At 38.8% G+C, this 19306-nt stretch overlaps 1 protein-coding gene across 3 annotated transcripts in view; it reads left to right on the top strand.

Moving 5' to 3' along the window:
• KDM2A (lysine demethylase 2A) overlaps window positions 1-19306 on the top strand; it is an 86609-nt gene that overhangs the window by 27293 nt on the left and 40010 nt on the right. The window lies entirely within an intron of this gene.

A 19306-nucleotide genomic window follows, 5' to 3' on the forward strand; every position in this document is an offset into this window, starting at 1 on the left:
GAACCAAAGTGTCCCAGGTTCGATTCCCAGCCAGGGTACATGCCTGGGTTGCAGGCCATAACCCCCAGCAACCGCACATTGACGTTTCTCTCTCTCTCTCTGTCTCCCTCCCTTCCCTCTCTAAAAATAAATAAATAAAATCTTAAAAAAAAAGAATAGGTGATCTTAAAAGAAAAAGTATAAAGGCACCATTGAGCTTTTATTTAAAAAAACAAAAACAAACAAAAAAAAAACTTTGTTGCCCTGGCTGGTGTGGCTCAGTGGCAGCCTATGAAGCAAAGGGTTGCTGATTCAATTCCCAGTCAGGACACATGCCTGGGTTGTGGCCCAGGTCCCCAGTGTGGGGCACACAAGAGGCAATCACACATTGATGTTTCTCTTTCTCCCTTCCTCTCTAAAAATAAATAAAATCTTTAAAAAATAATTTTGTAATTTATAAATTATTTTAGAGCTATGTACTCTATGAGGTATGTCAAAGGCATTGTTTTGTATTCTAATTATTGCATAGCACAACACACAGACATATACATACATTTGGTCTGTTAAAGTTTTCCGAGTTTTTCTTTTTAAATTGGCACCAGTAAGCAGAATATAGCACTCAGTTGCAGAAACTTTCCAGAGAACACAGAATTTGAGATCTGCTTGGTTGGTCTAGATGAAGTGGCAAAGAGAAGACTTGTTTTTTTCATGGTTATAAGTAAATTAACCTGGGTGGATTGTGATGATAGAAATCAAGATTAAATAGTGGCTTCTCTGGAAATGGTTGGCTTTGAACTGGTAAGGGTAAGAAAGCCAGAGAAATCATAATTTTTTTCAAGGAAACGGGTATAGACACATTATAGAATGGTCAGGGCAAATAGCTTTCTCGATAGCTCATTTTCTAAGCTTTGCTTCTGTGGCTTCTTCCAAGACTTAGATGGTCCTGTCAAGTATAGTAAGCCACAAGCCACATGTGGCTATTGGACACATGAAATGTGACTAGTTTAAATTGAGCTGTGAGTGTAAAACACACACTGAATCCTGAAAACTTAATATGAAAAAGGAATGTAAGGTACCCTGATAATTTTTTATAATGATGACATTGAAATGTATTAATGATTATGTAAGAAATGACTTATTGGATTACATAAAATATTATTACAATTAATTTCACCTTTAAAAATTATGTATGGCTAGAAAAAATTACATATGCAGCTCACGTTATCTTTCTGTTGGACCCCACGGGTTTAATCTGGAATAGAGGTTGGCATACTACAGCCCATGTGACAAGCTGGCTAGCTATCTGTTTTTATACAGCCCACCAGATAAGAATAGTTTTTATACTTTTTTTCTGTATGATTTTTAAAAATTGAGGTAAAATTCCTATAACATAAAATGAACCATTTTAAAGTATACAGTTCATTAGCATTTAGTACATTCAATGTGTTGTGTAACCATCACTTATCTAGTTCCAAGACATTTTAAGCCCCCCAAAAAGGAACCCTGTACCATTAAGCAGTCTCCCCACTCTGCCCTACCCCAGCTCCTACTAAACAATAGCTGACTTTCTGTCTCTATGTATTATCCTGTTCTGGATGTTTCATGTAGATAGAATCATAATATGTAACCTTTTGTGTCTGGCTTTTTCTGCATAGTATGTTTTTGAGACTTTTTCACATTGTAGCATGTTTCAAGAGCTCATTCCTTCCTGTGACCGAATAATATTCCATTGATATGGATATACTGCATTTTGTTATCTGTTCATGCACTGACGGACATTTGGGTTTCCACCTTTGGCTATTTGAAATAGTGCCGTGGTTTGTGTACATACTTGTTTCCAGTTCTTTGGTTTTTACATTATTAAATGGTTGAAAAAAATCAAAAGAAGAATAGTATTTTGTGACATGTGAAAACTATGAAATTCAGACACCAGTGTTCACAAATAAATTACTCATTTATGTTGTCTGTGGCTGCTTTCATGCTACAGTGGCAGAGTTAAATAGTTGTAATAGACACCATATATCCCACAAAGCTTAAAATACTCTCTGGCCCTTTACAGTAAAAGTTTGCTGGCTTTGAAAATCCCCTGTGTCTTTTCGTTTTTGTGACAGTTTTTTTTAACTACTAGACTTCATTTTTAAAGCATTTTATATTTGCAGAAAATCAGAAAGTACCGAGTTCCCTCATACTCTTTCTTTGCCCACCCCTCAAGTTTCCCCTATTATTAACATCTTTCATTAGTGTGGTAAATCTGTTACAGTTGATGAACCAACATGACACAACATTATCACCCAAAGTCCATAGTTTACATTAGGGTTCACTTTGTGTTTATAGTTCTGTAGGTTTTGACAAATGCGAAATGTCATGTATCTACCATTACAGTACCATGCAGAATAAGATGAGACCTCTTACTCATTTCACTCCTCTGAAAACTTGTACTCCATTTATTCTTCTTTACCCTCTCCACACACCAGCAGCTGCCGATGTTTTTGCTGTCTCTGTAGTTTTGCCTTGCCCAGAATGTCATACCGTTTTAATCCAAACACAGTATGTAGCTTCTGCAGGCTAGCTTCCTTCACTTTGCAATAGGCATTTAAGGTACTAGGGAGACAACAGTAGGAAGCTTTCTGCTGTCACTGAATTTGCCTTTTCCCCTATCGGTTTGAAGACTGTAATGGGATTGGTTCTATCCTTGTAGGAAGGTGCATTTGAAGCTTAAGATATGTTGATATCAGAAAAATAGGATTATTGAAAAAGTATATGCCAATAATTACAGTGTTTCATTCTGGAATGATATAAAAGTTCTGGAGAAAATGGGTATTGGTGATGGTTGCCTTGAATGTACTTAATGCCACTGAACTGCACACTTAAAATGGTTAAAACTATAGAAAAAATCATGTTATATGTATGTTACAACACTTTTAAAAAGTATATGCCGTTATGACCCATCACTGAACTTAGGCCCTTTTCTCTGATGACTTTCATCAGGCTGCTTCTTGGTCTGTTCGGACTGAGAGAGACTCTTCCTGAAATAAATTCGACAGGTCAGTGTTCTGGTAGGGAGGGAGAGGCAGCGATGTGTTTCTCCCACGCCTCCATCACAGCTTGCGGTTGTGGCCTCTCGGGCACAGCCTGTTGTTGAGATCGCTGGGTGTTCTGGATTGTGCCCAGGCTGTGGGTGGAGCTTCAGCGTTGGTGCAGACTGGCTCTGCCTTTTAATGTGCTGTTTCCATTTGTTGCAGTTCGCCAGGTACAGGCCTGGCTTTGCCAGGATACAGAGAGAGTTCTGCAATTAGAACCCTTGTTTGAATGCTATCCTTTCGACCCAAGAATTCTGAAATTCAGGATGAGAGCAATAACCATGTCAGCAGCAAAGTGATTGTTGACCAGTTTGCTGTGAAGGGCAGGCCCTTCATTTAGGAAGTAAACCTTGTGATTAAAAAGCAGGAGCTCTGTTTAGAAGGAAGGAAAGAACGCCTTTATTTGTGGCTGATGGAGCTTGGATAACCTCTTTTGCCTACCTTTTTTGCCTGAACTGACTGTAGTAGAGAAGGTGGTAGAAAAAGTGTTATGATGATGGCTGTAGCCACAGAGTAACATCGTGGCAAGACGAACTATGACTTTCTTCAGTTTATAGAAATTTTATCCATTTGAATTTTTACTTGCCTTCGTGTTAGAGAATATCCAGTTCATCACAGGTTCTCAATTCTCATTCTACATACGTGCCTTTGCCTTGGCAGTAGAAAGGAAATTAATAGGTTGTAGACAGTGTTTTTCACAGTTTTTGGCTGACCTGCCAGTAGCAGTACATTTTGTGTCCTGACCTAGTGCTATCATACACACAGATATACATAACTGTAATAAAACTCTCAGGAAGTGGTACTTATCCATACTGTGTTTTCTGATATTTTCTATTTCATTGTATTCTATTATTTTATTTCTTAAAAATGTATATATGACCTAAATTGATTTTTATGCCCCATGGTTTAAATATTGGTATATAACAGTGGTTCTCAAAATATGGTGTATGCCCAGGATTCTTCAGTAGGAGTCTATGCAGTCAAAACTCTTTTCATAGTGATATTGAGATATTATTCACCTTTTTCTCTCTCATTCTCTAATAAGTAGAGATTTTCCAAAACTATATGATGTGTGATGACATTGCTGTCAGGGCCAATGAAATACATATTTGTATATTCTTGTGTTTGCTAGAATTTCCTAAAGCAGTAGAATATAAATGTTTTCTTTTCAGAGATCATCTCAGTTTTCAGTACTCATACTACTAGCTGCCTTTGATTATACCTGCTGTAACCTCTGTAACCTCGTTGTGGTCCAGTGAATCATTACTTAGAAATCCTGAAGTTTTCCTTGAGCCTGTGTGGAAATACTAGTACAGTAGTAGGTCCTCGTTAAATGACATCAATATGTTTTAGGAAACTGCGAATAATGAAACTAGTTACTCCATAGGCTAGTTGAAAAAAACAAAAGTTAAGTTCCTACAACATTTCTAGTCACAAAAAAAACTACCAAATGTCTAAAGACGGAAAACACTTCTAATATAAAACAATAAATAAATGTGAACTATACACAATTAAGAAAGATTAATAAAAACAAGTAAGATAATTATTTTCCAACCTACTTATTCCAGCTCAGAGTTGCAGGTGTTCAGAGCCTATCCAGCAGTTCAGGGTACGAGGCAGGAATCAACCCTGGACAAGGCCCTTCCATCATAGGACGTGCTCCCGCACTCACGCACGCTGAGACAAGGTGGACACTCCAGTGCACACGTCTTTAGGATGTAGGAGGAAGCTGGAGTACCTGGAGAAAACCCACCCAAACATGAGGAGAATGTGCAGGCTTCACACATCTTGGCTGAGATCGATTTTTTATTCCCTGTCAACATTATAATGAAGCAGTGTTATTCAAAAGACCTGCTGTACAGTTTGTTGTCTTGTTTTGCAATTGTGTGTTAGAAAGTTCCTCAGTTTTAATTTGCAGTACATATACCACATAAATAAAAGCTGTTTGGGGTCCTCAGTAATTTTTTTTTGAGTGTTGAGGGATTCCTGAGACCAAAAAATTTGAGAACTTTTGGTGTAGGGGATGAGAATGTAGACTTACTTTTGTTTGTTTTTGTAGGGAGGGTGTCACACACTTTATTTTGTGCTTGTATATACATTTATAATGAGATCTATAACCATAACAAATTTTTAAAGATATAGTATTGTTAACTATCAGCAGATCTCTAGAACTTTCTCATCTTGTATAACTGAAACTTTGTGCATATCACACAGCAACTCCCCTCTTCCCTCCCTCAGTCCCGAGCAACCACCATGTTCATTTTCTCCTTCTCTGAGTTTGACTAGAATGCAGGTTTTATTTTATAACAGTTGGACCTGGAATTGAGACCCAGCTTGGCCACTTCAGTAATCCTGGCTCAAGTTACGCAACCTTTTTCATTCTTGCTTTCTTTGTAACTCACATGGACATTTACTCTCTTCATAGGGTTGTTGGAGGATTAAAGGAGCTAGAAAAATAGGCTCGGGAATGCTTAGCACATAAGAAGCATTCATATGTTAGCTATTAATTATAATAAAAGATGTAGAAACATTTAGTCACATTGATGTTTAGCTGTAGCATTTCTTACCAATATTGACCTGTGTGAAACCAGATTGTCTAAACCTGCTCTGAGTTCTCGTTCTCATTCTGCTCGTCTGTGCCTCTAGACTTTTCTTAAGTGTGTTTTGTTTTCCAAACAAATTGTGAGCTTCTTGAAAATAACAACTTGCTTCTATTTCTTTCTGTTGTGTCTGGACAGTACTCAGCCTGTAAGAAGCACTCAAGGACATAAATCCTGGTGTAAGGCATGGGGCACACAAGCGCGTAACCCCCACGAGGGGGATGGTGGGAAAGAGCTTTTGTAGGCCCCTGTTCCGATTCTTCACTCTGTCTCTCTCAAGAACTTGCTTTCCTGCTGAATAGGCTTTCTGAGAAGTATAGTGAAGGATGAATTATAATTTATTAAATCACTTCGATTTCTTTGGTTAATCCTGTTTCTCTTGACAGTGTGAAATTATGACATAATTGGCATACTTTTCACCAGGGTTTCTCTCATTACATCTTGGCAATACAAGAGAATTGTAGCAATAGATGCCAGATAATTCATTATCAGGACTTTTAATTCTTATTGTCTATAAATGTATGTACTGATTATTTGTCCTATAGTACTTTCTGAGAGAGCAACACAGGCAAGCTGGTGTGAATATTTTTTTAAGTCAGGAATTGAACTGTGTTTAAACCTCCGACTGTCGGTCATTCTTCAGGTCTGTCTTCAGCCTTCTACTGTAGTCTGGGTTTTGTTTTTGTCTTTTGAGGACAAGTTCATTGATTTTTTTCTGGAGAGAGAGGGGAGAGGAGAGAGAGGAGGGAGGGGGGGAGGGAGGGAGAGGAGGGGGGAGAAGACATTGGTGTGAGAGAGAAACATCAATAAGTTGCCTTTCATATATGCCCTGACTGGGGACCGAACTGACAACTTTTCGGTGTATAGGACAACACTCCAACCAACTGAACCACTTGGCCAGGGTTAGTCTGTCTTGATGCCCAGAAACCTGTTTTTGTGTAAGCACATTGCTACTCTCCTGGGCTGTACACTTCCTCTATTCACATGTTACGGCTCCCTTAAGCTCCCTCTACCCAGAAATGAACAACAGTAAAACTGACTCTACCACTTAGAGCAGGGGCTTTGCCCAAATAACACCTTCTAGAAATGACCCCTTCATATTAATTTGCTGGCATTGTGATGGTAGCGAAGATACAGTTAATGGATTTTGTCCCTAGAACTAGACATTTGGTGTGAGGAGATTTAGATACGGTGGATTCATAAAAGAAGTTCTGAAAGGGATGGACTTGGAAAACTTTTTAGAAGCCTGCCTCATGGGATGATAAAGAAGGAGAAAATCTTACCTGATGTTTAATGCTGTTTGAGATGAGGCATGTAAAGTATGACTTCTCTCTGGCCACGTAGGCCATTCTTTTTGGGAAATATAGATGGTTTCCCAGTCTGATACTGGTTCATGCTCAAAAACTAATTGCTAACAGTTTGAACTTGTACTGGCTACTTTACATCTTTATCTCATTTAATCCTCATATAGTTCTGTGCAGTGGCTTCTATTGTGATCAGTAATTCATTCAGTAGCCCACACATTGTGAAAGGATGAACCAGGATTTGAACCCTGAAAACCTGGTCCAGACACTGCCATTATTCTATATAGTCTCCCTTTTAATGCATAGGGCACTTCACAGTTTGCAGAGTATTTGTACATTTTTTAAAAGATTTTATTTATTTACTTTTGGAGAAAAGGGAAGGGGGGAGAGAGAGAAAAAAACATCAATGTGGGAAAGAGAGATTGGTTGCCCCTCACACACTCCCAACCAGAGACCTGGCCCACAACCCAGGCATGCGCCCTGGTTGGGAATCGAACCAGCGACCTTTGTGTTCGTAGGTTGGTGCTCAGTCCACTGAGCCACACTGGCCAGGGCTATGTTCTTATTTAAATCTTACAACAATCCTTTGCATTACGTGAAATTCTTGACATTTTCACATGAGGAAATGGAAGCTTAAGGAATGTGAAGGTCAGAATGGCAGTACCTAGACCCAGGACCACATCCACTTCTGATTCCAACGTCTTTGTTCTCTTTATATAGTTTTGCTGAAGAGAACAAATAATAAATGCTGAGAGTCATACCTGAAGGCGAATCTTCTAAAAATTGTAACTTGGTTGTAGGTAATTGATAATAGTTTAAATGTGAAACTTAAGTCTGGAGAAATTTAGGAAAGGTGTAATCACTAACTTGCATTATTGGTTTCTCTGGTAACTTGAGTATAAGTGCTTTATTAAGTATTCCTTTTGCTATTGTACTTTTTAATATTGTGGGTCAGTTTACCACTCTTAAATTAACGTTCCTAGTAAATTCAGAAGTGAAGCTATAGTTTCGCTTGCTTTAACTTGGCACAGATGGGTGACCGAAAGCTGTAGTCATGGTAGTGAAGAAGGGAGAAATATATGTGTTTGTGGGGGACAATATAAAATACCAGCTCTTGCCCCTGACTAGCATGGCTCAGTGGGTTGAGCATTATCCCACAAAGTGAAAGGTTGCTGGTTCAATTCCTGGTCAGGGCATGTGCCTAGTTTACAGTCCAGATCCCTGGTTGGAGGTGTGCAGGAGGCAACTAATCGATGTTTCTCTTCTACCTCCCTTCTCCTCCCTCTAAAAATTAAAATAAAACAAAATCTTTTTACAAATTGTTTAAAAATAAAATACCAGCTCTTGATCTTTTGCCAATTCTTTCAGAGCTTCTTTCTGTTCCTAGAGAACTTTCATGACTGCTCTATATCTCAGGTTTGAAAAAGAGATCATAGTTGGTGAAGAGATTGACATTTGTCTCTGAATCAATACATTTAATCACAGATGTCATTATGGAGGAAAGAATGTAGCAAGGCTGGAAATAGGTGTATTTATACAATATCTTCTGGCTTAGAGTGACTGCTTGCTGTCTCCCTAAACTCACCTAAGACTTAAGTAAAGCAGCACATGGGACATATTTATTTTGTGGTTTATATCATTTGCTGAGTGTTTTCCAGAACAAACTGTCTTTAGGGTTCACAGCACCTTTCTCAGTGACTGGCAGAAAGGTTACTCTCTTCCCCTTTAGATTTAACATAAATATCTAGAGTTTTTTCTTTTTCTAAATTGTTCTTGCTTAACAAACATACTACTCTACCTTCCAGTAACTGAAATAGAATGGCTTGCACCGTTGCATCAGTTACAGAAGATGGTGAAAAAACTAGGCATTATCTTTGTGTCTGTATTCTGTGTGTCTGTTGCTGTAGAAACAAATCAGGCAGAAAACATAAGTATTCAGGGAGTATTTGAACCTCAGTGGATAGTCATTGGGTAATGAAAGTAAAGAAATTGGTTGAGTTGAGGGAGAAACTGAGTATTTCTGAATCCAAAGATTATTTCCTAGTGATTAGATCTTGAAAATTCCCTTCTTTTATGCTGTAGGAAGTAAATAATTAGAAAAAGCAAACATTTTATATTCCTTTTGGATTATGATTTCACTACTTTTTAAAAATGTCATAGAAACATTAGGTTTAAAAATTCTGGAGCTACAAAAAGGTGGTGATAATTTGAAAGAGTGGGACAGAAAGGAGACTGAGAAACTACACATCTTTTTTTCATGGTTACTCAAAAAATACAACCCCAAGGTGACTTGGACATTGACAAATGTTATCACTTGTTTTTTCCAGTTTTTCTGATGGTTCAGATGGGCTGCTTTTGGAGGATAAACTGATTGAACATTTGCATGTTGATAGAAAGTGTAATGTTGCTGAGTACTGTTTTTGCCAGTATCCAAGTAGACGAGTATTTGTATATTTCTAGTAAAAACCTTGGGGAGAACAAAAATGTGCTTTGGGTATAACATCTAACTTCAGAGTTTTAGGTGGTATTGAGATGCTTATCTTCATCATGAATTTCAGATAGTGCTTTTGCTACTTGTGGCCACATTTTTTTTCTTCGTAGAATTTTGGTACTCTTATGGTTAAATGTGCAGCAAGCACACTGAACAGTTGATTATACCAAGTGGTATGTTGAAAAGAAGGCAGTGTTGAAGAAGAGACCCTGTGTTTTAACTCATTTCTCAGTTAGTTGGTTTTGTGGGGGGCATATTTGAGGCCGGAGTACATGTATCCCTACTCAGAAGTTTTAGGATCATTCTGTATCTAGTAGGTATTTTATAGTACTGAGGGAACTTTTAGGTGAAAGTTTACTTTATATTATATGTCCTTTTTTGAACTTGCTGCATTCTTAGATGTCTTTTTTTTTTTTTTTAAATCAAAACAGACTTAGGTGTGAATAACCTTGCCAAATTCTCTCAAGGTGTCCAGCCTTTTGGTGTCTTTGGGCCACACATTAAATACAACAAACACTAACAAAAACTGATGAGCAAAAAACCAGTTTTAAGTAAATTTACAACTTTATGTTGGGTGGCATGCGGCCCACAGGCCACGTGTTGGACACCCCTGTGTGATGCCTTCTTTTTATGGATTTCTTAGTCTTGTTGGGATTACTGTGATCTGCTAAAGATGTGAGCTTTTTCAGTCATGTCAGTTGATAAATACACATTCTTTGTAGTGTGTTAAAGCAGTTATGTTAAAACTAAGCATGTGTTCTTCCATTTATCTTTGTGTTCAGGACTCTTATTTTAGGGGCAATAAGTGTTACATAGATCAAAAGATACAAAGCTCAGTTGGTTGGAGCATTGTCCTGCGTACCAAAAGGTTGTAGATTTGATCCCTAGTTTGGGGCGCATATGGGAGGCAACTGATTGATCTTTCTCTCTCACATAGATGTCTGTCTGTCTCTCTCATTTATAAGGAGATCCTGAGAAATCCAGTAAGGTGAAGGGGATGCTCAAAAATATTTGAAGAGGTCACTTGTAGAGGAACAACATAGTCTTTATCCACAGTCCTTGGAACTTTCTTAGGTGTTCAGTAAAGTTATACTGAATGAATAAACATTTCCTCTTATGTCACTTCTTCTGTGTAGCTTTGCCAGTTCCTCTGTGAGTTGTTCTTCCTCATGAACTTCTGTGACATTTGTATCAACCTGTCTTAATTCATGTTACATTGAAGTAGTAATACTATAATTTATGTACATGTCTGTCTCCCTCTAGTGGCCAGAGATTTTCTCCTGAATGAGGACTGCCCTTTTATCTTGATTTGCAGAGCATCTGGCTATTATTCCATATTCTGCATGTCCATGTTTTTTTTATTACATTTTATTGATTATGCTATTATAGTCCCAGATTTTCTGCCTTTGCACCCTCCACTCAGCCCTCCTAACTCCCTCAGGCAGTCCCCACACCATTCATTGTTCATGTACATGGGTTGTATATACAAGTTCTTTGGCTACTCCATAACCTTCACATCCCCATGGCTATTCCCTAACTACCCATTTGTATTTCTGAATCCCCTCACCTCTTCACCCATTTCCCTACACCCCTTTTCTATCAAAATGCTCTCCATATCCATGATTCTGTCTCTCTTCTTGTTTGCTTAGCTTGTTTTTTAGATTTAGTTGTTGATAGATATGTATTTTTGCCTTTTTATTGTTCATAGTTTTGATCTTTTTCTAAAATAAGTCCCTTTAACTTTCCATATAATAATGGCTTGGTGATTATGAACTCCTTTAGTTTTTTCTTGTCTAGGAAACTCTTTATCTGCCCTTTGATTCTGAATGATATTTTGCTGGGTGAAGCAATCCTGGCTGTAGGTCTCTGCTTTTCATAATTTCAAATATTTCTTGCTAGTCCCTGCAAAGTTTCTTTTGAGAAATCAGCTGACAGTCTTATGGGAACTCCCCTGCAGGTAACTAACTTCTTTTTTCTTGCTGCTTTAAAGATTTTCTCTTTATCTTGTAACCCTTGGCATTTTAATTATGATGTGTCTTGGAGTGGGCCTCTTTTCATCCATCTTTTTTGGGTCTCAGTCTCTTTCCTGGACTTGCATGTCTGTTTCCTTCTCCAAATTAGTGAAGTTTTGTTTCATTATTTTTTCAAATAAGTTTTCAATTTCTTGCTCTTTCTCTTCTACTTCTGGCCCCCCCCCCCCCCCCCCCCCCCGTGATTCAAACATTGGTACGTTTTAACTTGTCCCAGAGGCCCTTTACACTATCCCATTTCTTAAAATTCTTCCTTCTTCTATGCATTCTGATTGGTTGTTTTTGGTTCCTTATGTTCCAAATCATTGACTGATTCTCAGGTTCATTCTATTCCACTGTTGATTCCCTGTAAACTGTTCTTTATTTCACTTAGTGCATCCTTCATTTCTGACTGGATCTTGTTTAGGCTGTTGAGGTCTCACTAAGTTCCTTGAGCATTATTCTAACCAGTGTTCTGAACTCTGCATCTGATAGATTGCTCATCTCCATTTTGTTTAGCTTTTTTTCTGGAGTTTTGATCTGTTCTTCCATTTGAGCCATGTTTCTTTGTCTCCTCATTCTGGCAGTCTCCCTGTGTTTGTTTCTATGTATTAGGTAGAGCTGCTGTGACTCCCTATCTTGGTAGGATGGCCTAATGTAGTAATGTGTCCTGTAGGGTCTGGTGGCACCCTACAGGCTAGGTACTCAAGCCCTTTGTGTGGGCTGAGTACACCCTCCTCTTATAGTTGAGCCTTGGTTGCTTTTGGCAGGTCAATGGCAGGGATTTACCCAAGCCAGTTGGCTGCAAGGACTGTCTGTGACCACTGACTGTCAACCTCTGCCCTCTGTGGAGGATCAGCTGTGTAGGGGCAGGGTGGTGATGCTCTGATGTGGTCTGTAGTTGTCCACTGGGTGGGCAGTTTCCTGGTTGGTACAGACCAAGGTAAGCCCCAACCTGTGTTTTGCCTGGGGTCACCCTGCCTGAGCTATAACGGGATCTGAGATGGCTGCTACTTGTGCTGGGCTTGGAGATTCCCAGGCTAAGTCAAGCTGTGAATCTAGACTGGCACTGAGGCTGGCTGTTGTTCGTTTGATAGGATTTAGGAAGTTGTGAAGCATGAGCCGAAACAAGCGGTTCATATGGAAAAGCCACTTTTAATAGCTGTAAGTTGTCTGGGTCAGAGCCGGGGGGGGCGGGGGGGGGTGGTCTCCAGGGTGAGACAGACAGTGTTAGCCAGTCTGATGGAGTTTCAGATGTGGCACTTGCCTGCCGGCTCTGTGGCTCTGTAGGGGAAAGGGTTAAGAAAAGGGACAATGGCCTCTGCTGGCCTTTCTGTCTGGGAGAAAGCTGTTCCACAGCTCTTGCCTTGATGCCAGACACTTCAGTTCCTTCCCGTATGCCACTGGTGCCTTTCAAGCTGCTACTGTGGTGTTGGGGCTCAGAGGGAGTGAGTCTGAGTATGTCCATGTGTAGGTTCTTTTAAGAGGAATTGCTTGGGACTCGAGAAGTTATTCACCGACTCAATCCTTGCTGGTTTTTGCAGCCAGAAGTTGTGAGGATTTATCTTTGTGGCACTGGAACCCTTGGATGGGGGGCCTGGTGTGGGCCTGGGACTCCTTGCTCCGGAAATATTCCTCCTGAATTTCTGTTCACCACGTGTGGCTGTGTGACCAGCCCATTCCATGTCTCCGCCCCTCTTACCAGTCTGGATGGATGTGGTTTCTTTAATTCCATAGTTGTCAGACTTCTATTCAACTTCACTTCTGACAGTTCTGAGTAATGGTGGTTCTATAACATAGTTGTAATTTTGATGTGGTTGTGCAAGGAGGTGAGCCATGTTTATCTATGTTGCTATCTTGACTGGAAGCTGTCCCTGTTTCATGAATAAGTGTTCAAATAATACTTTTTATAGTACGCACATGGTGGGTGGGGGTTGTAGACAGCAATCTGTACATACGTATCTGCCCCAATGTGTCGACCTTGTGGTAATGTCAGGTTTTCAAAAACATGGAAAGAAAGAAAATGAGAACGACACTTTAAAGTTCAATTGATTTGGGGGATATGTATGTGTGTTGATGTGGTTGTGAAAGGGGCAGAATAAAAGCCTGAGCTTGTTTTATTTTGTTTTTTTAAGATTTTACTTATTTATTTTTAGAGAGAGGAGAAGGGAAGGGGGAAAAGAGAGGGAGAGAAACATCAGTGTGTTGTACACTCTCATTCTCCCCCTACTGGGGACCTGGCCCACAACCCAGGCATGTGCCCTGACTTGGAATCAAACTGGCGACCCTTTGGTTTACAGGCCAGCACTCAGCCACTGAGCCATGCCAGCCAGGGCTGTTGGTTTTTTAAAGTGTGTGTAAGTGCATATTAAGGCTATACAATTGAGATTTGGTGAATGTTTCAAAGATTCAGATTTAATCTGTATAGCTTTATACATTTATAAAAACGTGCCCCCAAACATTTTTTCTCATGATGTGGGACATGAAAATATAGTTGCTACTTTGCTTCTTATACCAGTTACAGCAAAGAGGCTTTGTAATTTAAAACTTTTCTCTTATGTAGTGTAGGACAAGATAGTGCAGAATCCTAGAGAAAATCAGAGATGAAGAGATTAATCTTGGTAAAAAATACTGGCAATTTCATCTTTACAGAAGGTTTGTAATAGTGTCCGTTTTATTACAAATGTAGAGAATGAGAACAAATTTTAACAGTATACACAATAAATGTATTAAGTTCAAAATAGTCTTTGGTTAGGAATAGCAATATTTTTATTTCAGCCAGAATAGCTGAATGACCAGTAAAATAATTTGTCGAATAAAAGCTAGAATTAGAAATCAGGATGGTGGAGTGTTAAATAAACAGTGGCACAGCTAGAAATGTAATGTCCTTTAGCAAACATCAGAAACTTCCCACCTGAGAAAGAGCCTTTGCTAATCCTTACCTACCTAGCATGGTTTTCTGATTAATAGACAGTCTCCTTTGTTGCCAGCAGGTGCCGCCACTTCACCTCCTCTCTGCCAGAGCCGTTTCAGCTGTCTGGAGTCTTTTTCCTTTGATAATTGCTTCCATCTGTTTCAATCTACTGGGCAGCTGAAGTTTCGTCCTAGAAGGATTTCTGTTGAATAGAGCAGTGGTTAAAACCATAGGCTTTAGAACCACAGTACCTGGGTTCAAGCCCCTGCTATATGAATTACTAGCTTTCTGGTTGGGCAAGTTAGTTGTGTCCTTTCTTTTCCTCATTTCTAAAGTGAAGAGAATAATCATCATATAGGGATGTCAGATTTGATACATGGAGACTGGTTATTACAGTACCTAGCACATGGTAAGGGATCAAATGTTAGCTGCTATTAGTACTGTTATTTTGCCCTGGCATACATAGTTCAACTTCGGAGTAGTAGCCCTTCTAGGTGTCAATAATAAAAATAACAACACCCTTTTCATACTTTATACAAATACTTCGTTCTCTGACTCCTTTGTGTCCCTTGGAAAATAGGAATTGCCTGAACTCTGCAGAGGGAACTGCCTCTAATATCTGGTGGTCCTAGATACATGGAGGTTTGTTTAATATGGGGGCAACAGGAAGTATAGGAAGAAGATGTGCAGGTTTCTAATTGGACCACCCTGCCAAACCACCACCTAATCTTTCTCAGAGTCACTGCCGAGGGCAGGGAGGACTGGGTCTGGAATTAGATATTCTTTGAATAAGGACAAACTGACCTGGGGGACTAGTATATAGCAAAATTTCAACATGGTGTAATGTAAATGGGAGCAAGATGGAGATCTTACTTGGAATCAGATTGTAGAAGGCTTATTTTAGAACACAAGCAGACCTTAAATTATTTATCTCCAAGGGAAAATTAGGGTCTAGAGAGGTTAGATGATTTACTTAACTGCCTAAGGTCACACAGCAAAGTAGTAATAGTAGAATTGATGCTAGATAAGTTCACTATAGACACTTTTGCTTCCATGTTTGTTTGCTTTTTTTTTTCCCTGTTTTCATAAAGGGTTAACTTAGGTCACTTTTACCTGTCTTTTTCTTCATTTGTAAAATAGTATTTTCTGATTCTTACAGGGTGATTATCTTAGGCAAGAAAAACTATTTTATATAATATAAAATGATAGGAATATACAGTAGTTCTCAAACTATGATTTTTGATGTAATTTATTGTTTCTAAATTGTGGTAAATATATATATAACATAAATTTTCCGTTTTTAAAAAAAGATTTTATGTATTTATTTTTAGAGAGAGGGGAAGGGAAGGAGAAAGAGGGAGAAGCATCAGTGTATGGTTGCCTCTTGTGTGCCCCCCACCGGGGACGCAGCCCATAATCCAGGCATGTGTCCTGATTGGGAATCGAACTGGCGGCCCTTTGGTTTGCAGGTTGGTACTCAGTCCACTGAGCCACACCAGCCAGGGCAAATTTTCTATTTTTAAGTGCACAATTCAGTGGCATTAATTATACTTATAATATACATATATCACCACTGTTTGCAAAACTTTTTCATTATCTCAAGTGGAAATTCTATAACCATAAAGCAGTAACTTCCTGTTCTTCCTTCCCCCAACCCCTGGTAACCTCTAATCTACTTAGTGTCTCTGTGAATTTGCCTTTTGTAGGTAACTCATGTAAGTAGAATCATATAGTCTGTTTCTGGCCTGTTTCACTTAGCATAATGTCTTCAAGTTTCATCCATTCTGCATTATATATCAGACTCTGTTCCTTTTTATGGGTGAATATTATTTCTGTATGTGTGTGTGTGTGCGCGCGCGCTCGAGTGTGTGTTATGTTGATCCATTTATCAGTCAGTAGACATTTGGGACTTTGCCTTTTGACTTTATAGATAATGCTGTTATAATGAGTTTTACTTTCAGTTCTTTTGGGTATATACCCAGAAGTAGAATTATTGCATATATGGCAATTTCATTTTTTTTCCATCCCCACCTGAGGACATGCTTATTGATTCCACAGAGAAGGAAAGGGAGGGAGAGACACATTAATGTGAGAGAAATATCGATCACTTCCATGCCTGGACCAGGGACCAAACCCTCAACCTAGGACGAAACTCCCTGTCTTAGTAATGTGGTCTATTGTAGAAGAGCACACCTGTAACTTGGATGGGGCGGGGCCTTAAGTAATCACCAGGGTGGGGCAACCCGTGTGAACCAGGTTGATGGAGTCTCAGATATGTGGTTCTGAGTGGGAGATGGCTCTAGAAAGGGATAATGGACACTACCTGGCCTTCAGACTTTTTTCCAGGAGGAGGCTGTCTCCTGGCACTCACCCTGATGCCAGACACTTATTTCTCCCTGTATGCCACTGGTGCCATTTCAGCTGCTGCCCTGGTGCTGGAGCCCAGAGGAAGTGAGTTTGCGTAAGACCTAAGTCCATTGTGGGCCCTTTAAGAGGAGATGCCTGAGAGTCCCACAGTTTCTTCCATTGTCCCAATCACCACTGGTTTTGCAGAAAGAAAAGGGACTTACTTTCCTGGCACTGGAACCCAGGGCCAGGTGGTCTGGTGTGGGGCTGGGATCCCTTGCTCCAGAGGTATCCCTCCAATTTTTAACCACCGCTCATGGGTGTGAGACTGCACGTTCCCTCCTACCTGTCTGAATGAATGTGACTTCCTTAATTCCCTGGTTGTCGGACTTCCATACAGGTCAACTTTCTGACAATTCTGGTTTGTAGTTGTAATTTTTGCTGTGGCTATCTGAGGAGGCGCACTGTGTTTACCTGCACCTTCATCTTGACCGGAAGTCCATATCACATTACTTTTCAAATAAGATTAAAGCAAAGTTAGATATTGAAAAAAAGATAGTATGGGGAACCTGAAGACCCATTACTTATGGCTAATGCATGACCTATGCATGCTGTTTTAAAAATGATGGTACAGTATTACAGGCATAATTACATGTGCTGATTTTAAACTTAATACTTCATAAGCACTTTTCGTTGTTATTTGTTGTAATAAACATGTTAATGGTCACATTATATCCATCAGAGAGTATATGATAGCCTTGGATAGCTTAGCCATTTTTCTACAGGGTAAGTCTGGTTTTATCTGAACTGGCCTTTAAAAGATGATTTCTCTCTTTCTCACCCTATTTCACTCCCCCAAATATCTAAGAGAGGCAGTTGGTTGCTGGCATCAGTGAATATTCCCTGCTGAAAATTCCGGATTTCCTGACTTTATCTGCTCTTTTTGAGGATGCCAGAGAATGCCAGAAGTTTCTTTGTAATAACTGATAACTGTTTGCATCTAGTCTTGCATCATCATTTTCTAGTGATATTACCCTATGAATAATAAAGTCTTTTAACAAATTCTGATCCAAAATGTGGTTTACCACAAAATTTCAGGTAGTTTCAGGAAGGAAAAGCAATAAAAAGAGTTGTAAAAAGAAACAGAAAATACGGGAAAACATAATGAATCTACATTTTACTTAGAAACTTCCTTTCAAGTGAAATATGATTGATTACCATATGATACGTAACTATAACACTTACAAAGAACATAAGAAGACTGTCCTTAAGACAATAGATAATATTTTTACAGTGAAAGTTAACCAAAAGGTTTTAGAAGTTCTTAGAATGGTTCATTTAAAAACTAATTTAGCCGTTCTGAATTACTTATGTAATTACAGATGGGTTTGATCTGTGAAAACCACACAGAATATTCAGTATTGACATGTAACCAACAATTATATAGAGACTACTGCCAAAGGAAGATGTATTTCTTGATGACAAAATGACAGAGAAATGTAAACTAAAATTGCAGAGCATTGAAAAGGAGCCCATCATTATTCCCTCTGACTTAAATAAACTGTCAAAAAGAAAACCTTTTTTTTCTTTTTCTTTAACTTTTTAAGTTTTTAATTAAATTTATTGGGGTAACATTGGTTAATAAAATCATAGTTTTCAAGGGTACAATTTTATGATATGTTATTAAGAAAATCTTAATGGTCACTTCTTAGTCCTCCCCCCAGCCCCTAGTAACTGTAACTAATTTCCCCTCTATCTCTATGGATTTGCTTCTTCTGGATATTTTGTAAATAAAACTATACATTATGTGTGGTCTTTGGTATTTGGCATCTTTCAGTTAGCATAGCATAGTGTTTTCAAGATTCTTCTGTGTTGTAGCACTTATCAATACTTCATTTCTTTTTATGGCTAAATAACATTCCATTATATATATGTGTGGTATATGTAAATATATCACATTTTGTTATCTCATTCATCATTGATTGACATTTGGCTCGTGTCTACCTTTGGCTATTGTGATTGCTGCCATGAACATCTGTGTACAAGTTTTTGTATGGATTTTGTTTACTTTTTTGGATATATACATCAAAGTGGAATTGCTGGAACTGCCAGATTGTTTTCTGAAGCGGCTGAACCATTTTACATTTTCGTCATCAATAAATAAGGGTTTCATTTCTCTGCATTCTTGCCAACACTTTTTATTGTCCATCTTTTTGATAATAACCATCCTAGTGGGTATGAAGTGGTATCTCATCGTGTCTTTAATTTGCATTTTCCCTAATGACTACTGATACTGAGCATTTTCCTGTGCTCATTTGCCATTTGTATATTTTCTTTGGGAAGACATTATCCTTAAAGCTAAATATTGGTACTTACTGTTGGGAATGCTTTTGTTCAGATTAACTCTATTCCTTTATCTGATGTTAAAGTGTTTTTGCTTCATTAATTCAGATGTTTTAGTCTATTCTTGAGGGGTTTTTTTTGAAAGATAATCTAGATACAGCTTTCCCCTATGGAAAAAAAAAAGTTATTTTGTATTCTGGCCTGAAATGCCTGTAAAGACAATTTGTCCCCACTCTGATA

Source organism: Phyllostomus discolor, chromosome 6 (assembly GCF_004126475.2).
Source record: "Phyllostomus discolor isolate MPI-MPIP mPhyDis1 chromosome 6, mPhyDis1.pri.v3, whole genome shotgun sequence".
NCBI classification, from domain to species: Eukaryota; Metazoa; Chordata; class Mammalia; order Chiroptera; family Phyllostomidae; genus Phyllostomus; species Phyllostomus discolor.